Consider the following 4711-nt stretch of genomic DNA (forward strand, 5'->3'; position numbering starts at 1 on the left):
CTCGCGCTTCACCGAAACACGACGGTGGGCAGACACGCTACCACCTCCCAAGCAGGTACGGCGGCCTGGGGGCTGACCGCGGTCATCGCTAGAAGAGTCGCCGCCTGAAGAAGAACCGGTGAAGCTTGGGGAACCCTGAGCGCCGCCAATCACGCGAGCGCTGAACTCTCCATCATCGCTGGGGCTGGGTTCCCGGCCACGGTCGTCGTCCTCAAGACAGCACCCTGCGCGGCGACCATCTTCCCCAAACACCCTCACGTAGAGGGTGGCATCACCGTCAAACTTGAAGTGCAGGGTGCACCGACGGCTCAGGCCACGCGCGCGGGCAAACGTCTGCCAACCGCGGGTCAAGGCCAGGCTCCCGGTTGCGGAGACCTCTAGTGAAGCCCATGAGGCCCGGCTGCAGCAGCCGTCTGCCTGAAGCCAAAGGCCACCCGGGGCGCCGGCCGGGAGCTCGCCGAGGAGGAAGCGAGGAAGTTGAAGCCGGGTGCTAGTCGGCTCCACCGACCACACAACGAACTCCGGCAGCACCTCTGCAGCAAGAAAGCGCGGCCTAGGGGGATGCGCGACCGAAGCACGCCCCCCGGCCGTAGCAGTCCGCCCATCACCATGCTGGAAATCGTCTCCACGGCCGCGGGGAGCTGCCGTGGTGGCCACAAGATGTTTGCGAGGGCGCCCTCGGCCGCGCTTGGGCGGGGGAGAGGCAGGCTCAACCTGGCGAGCCTTCCCCTTCTCTGCGGCCGAGAACCTCCTCGACGGGGCCATGAAGAAGAAGGAGAAGCAAGGGGGAATGAACTGGAAGGGTGCGCGCCGATCCGTACTTATAACCGGCGAGGGCCAACCGTCGGTCCCCACGATCGCAGGTAATCATGACCCGCTTTGCATGCAGGGACTTGTCCAATCCGTGCAGTTGCAGAGGCACCGTGGGGAAGTGGAGACGCCCACGTCCAATCAACCGCCACGTGGCACCCAAGGCCGCAGGCTGTTAGGGCCTGTGGCGCTTCGCACTTGCCCTTTCGTCTCCCTGCATGGCCAAGTTCGGGCGCGCCTTCGGCCCGGGGGCTACTGTCGGCGTTCTGGGAACGGGGGTCCCCAGACTTGCCTGCCTGCGGCCTGCGGCATGGCTCGAGGAGGGGCCCAACACGACCCATCTTCATCAACACAGACCCAAGACCCTCGCGAGGGGTCAAGCCTCGTGGGGCGGACGGCACAGAGCTTCCTCAGGCACGGCCTCATCAGGCTGGCTCGCAAGGAGGCAGAGAGATCAAGGCGGGGCACCTCACGACGTGCCCGTGACGCAAGCCATGATGACCAAGGGTGCCAGGCGGGCGTCAGCCCGCGCAGTGTCCTCCTTTCCTCTTTGGTGCAAAGGGAGCAAGCGCAAGCGAGGGCATCAAGCAAAGGCACCCGTTTTGGTGCAACGAGACCAAGACCAGCCCAACAACAGGGAGGAAGTCATTGTGGAGCCCAAGCCATCGTCACCATCAGAGCCTTTGGCAGGCGAGGACCAACTTTAGTCAGGATAATGTACCAGATGTCCCCCTTTAAAATGGCCAATTGTTGGCGCCCTTCCCGCTCAATATTTGGGAAGAGGCCCAGGGCCTTTGCCTATAAATAGGACTAGCCACCCCCAGGGTTGGGGGGGGGGAAATCAGAGAGAGAGAAGGGTGAGTGAACTCCTCCTAGCAGTTCGTCCCCCAGCCAAGAATAGACCCTCGCGAGGCTGTTCTTCCTTGTATTGCTCATCATCATTAGCCCAAGAGGCAATCCACACACCGCACACTGGAGTAGGGTATTACACCACAATGGTGGCCCGAACCAGTATAAACCCTGTGTCTCTTGTGCTGTTCTTCCCATAGATTAGATCTTAGCGAGGCGTAGGGGTGCAGGTAGGTAGAAGGCGAAATCTCTGTGCGCACCCCAGTGTTCGAACCTCAAGGGTCTGCCGGAACCCGAAATCCGACAATTTCGACCCACAAATTAAAGTCCTACAAACTACACACCGAGGGTCCCACCTATCATGAAACAAATTTGGACCCATATACAAATAAAAAATAAAGGACGAGGATCGAACATGCGACCAGGGACTTCAAGCCACACATCAATAGGCAACATACGTAGAACAACAATGTTTGTTGTACCCCCCTTTGTTCATATAATGTTTTTATATTACCACAGCCTATTTTGTGAGTAACATGTAATATTACTTTTAGTACATTAGTGGGACCGGCTCGTTAGCATGTACTATTCGCCTTCACTTACTGGAGGGTTCCATGTGTGGTCTCTCTCTCTCTCCTCCCCTTCTACGTTTAGATGCACGGGCAAACATGAAGAACTCGCGGGCGATGTTGCCGTTGACCATATCTGGGCGCGTTCACAAGTTACGCACCAGTTTCACGTACTAGTAGTACTAGTCAATGTGTACGTGCAATGCACGTTAATTTGGAAGTATATTAAGTGCATGCGGATATTAAGTAGGATATTATTTGTGTGTTATTATGTGATTAGCACTACTTTTGGCATGAAATTAACTGCACGCTAAACATGTTGAGCACTTGACATTGAAGCAGTCTAGGTCGTTGGATGAGAAGGAATACATGTGGCTTGATGATGTTTTATATTTAATTTGATACGGCTCTAGCAGAACATTCAATCGATCAAACCATAAATTTCATCCAGTCTGACTCCGACTTTACATTCATACGACAATCGATCTAAAAGAAATGGAAATGATAAATGTTCTAATTTTAAGCATGGCATCCGAATGTTTTTCATGGCAAATTTAGATTACATGTTGGCGGCGGGGGGGGGGGCATCTTGCGGTGGGAAGCGAGTCCTCTGCCATGCTCTATGTGTTGTCGGTCCACTGACCGATGGCGACGACGGCGCCTTGCGCCGTTGTTCGCATACTCCTGGAAGTTGGACCTAGTTTCAAGGAAGGTCAAAATGTTATGGACTTCGGTCTCTAGGAGTGAGTCAACTAGCGGGAGGAGGAGACTGGCGTTGGGGCAAGGAAGCGGTCGGCGGCGGCCATCCATGCCACTAAGGGGGCACTGGCACCCACGTGGGGGACAGGCGCTGGCAACAACGTGGCAAAGACATTCGTGTGCACAGGCACCGGCACGGGCGTGCACGTCAGTGCATGCGCAGGCGCATGCACTGGCAGGTGCACGGGCACCGGCACGGGCGTGCGCGTCGGTGCACACGCAGGCAGGTGCACGGGTGCGTGAAAGTCGGCGGGGACTGTCGGTGTCAAAACCGGCGGATCTCGGGTAGGGCGTCCCGAACTGTACGTCTAAGGTCGATGGTAACAAGAGACAGCGGACACAATGTTTTACCCAGGTTTGGGCCCTCTCTATGGAGGTAATACCCTACATCCTTCTTGATTGATATCGATGAATATGAGTATTACAATAGTTGATCTACCATGAGATCGTAATGGCTAAAACCCTAGAGGCTTAGCTTGTACGGTTATGATAATGTATATCCTTCGGACTAAGTCCTCCGGTTTATATAGACACCGGGAGGATCTAGGGTTACACCAGGTCGGTTCCAAAGAAAGGAATCAACATATTTGGTCGCCAAGCTTGCTTTCCACGACAAGGAGAGTCCTGTCCGGACACGGGTGCAGTCTTCAGTCTTCGTATCTTCACGGCCCATCAGTCCGGCCCATGGCTAATAGGCCAGACGCCCGAGGACCCCTTAGTCCAGGACTCCCTCAGTAGCCCATGAACCTGGCTTCAATGACAAGGTATCCGGCGCGTAGATCTGTCTTCGGCATTGGAAGGCGGGTTCCTTCCTCCAAACTCCAAGATAGTCTTTGGACGTATCGACATGTCCGGACCTGTAACATGCACCACACACAACCGTAGAGAGAATATAATATTCCACGAGTCCAATCTGCTGACAACTTTTTTACAACATGACATCACGTCTGCCCGGTCACTATATCGAACCGTTTTGTGTGCCATCCCGTGTTTCGAGATGCTATTTCCATTGGCACGTCTTGTCAAAGCAGAGATTGTGTCCCATTATTGCGGGATCCTCATCAATACGGGCATGGGTAACCCAACCGTGTCGTTTACACAGCCCTTGGGAGTAGGCGAGTTTTAATGCGAGTAGGAAGGTGTTTGACATTCGCGGCCTTTATAAGGGGATAACGATTCGTCCTCAATCACCCACGCCTTCTCCTTCCTCTGCCCATCCATTCTTGAGCTCCAGCGCCCAAGCTCTAGCTTCCCCCGCCAGAGAAAGCACTCCAACCATGTCCGGATCCGGAGCTGGAGGCAAGTGGATGGCCTCCTCTGTTAAGAAGAAAGACATCAAGGAGCTCCGAGAGGCCTGATACCTGGCCAAGGAGATCGTTCACCGTCTCCCGGCCAAGGGACAGATCGTCCCTACCTAGAGCCCCATGAGAGGGTTGTGTTTCTCACACATTTCATCCGCGGGCTGGGATTCCCTCTCCACCCGTTTGTCCGCAGACTGATGTTTTACTACGGGCTGGACTTCCATGATCTAGCCCCAACTTTATCCTCAACATCTCGGCATTTATAGTCGTTTGCGAGGCCTTTCTCCATATCCCACCTCACTTCGGCCTATGGATGAAGACCTTCAATGTAAAGCGGAAGGTGGTGAGAGGCCAACAAGCACAGTGCGGAGGCGCCATGGTGGGAAAGATGCCCAATGTCACATGGCCCGCAGGCTCCTTTGT

Source organism: Triticum dicoccoides, chromosome 6A (assembly GCF_002162155.2).
Source record: "Triticum dicoccoides isolate Atlit2015 ecotype Zavitan chromosome 6A, WEW_v2.0, whole genome shotgun sequence".
Lineage (NCBI taxonomy): Eukaryota > Viridiplantae > Streptophyta > Magnoliopsida > Poales > Poaceae > Triticum > Triticum dicoccoides.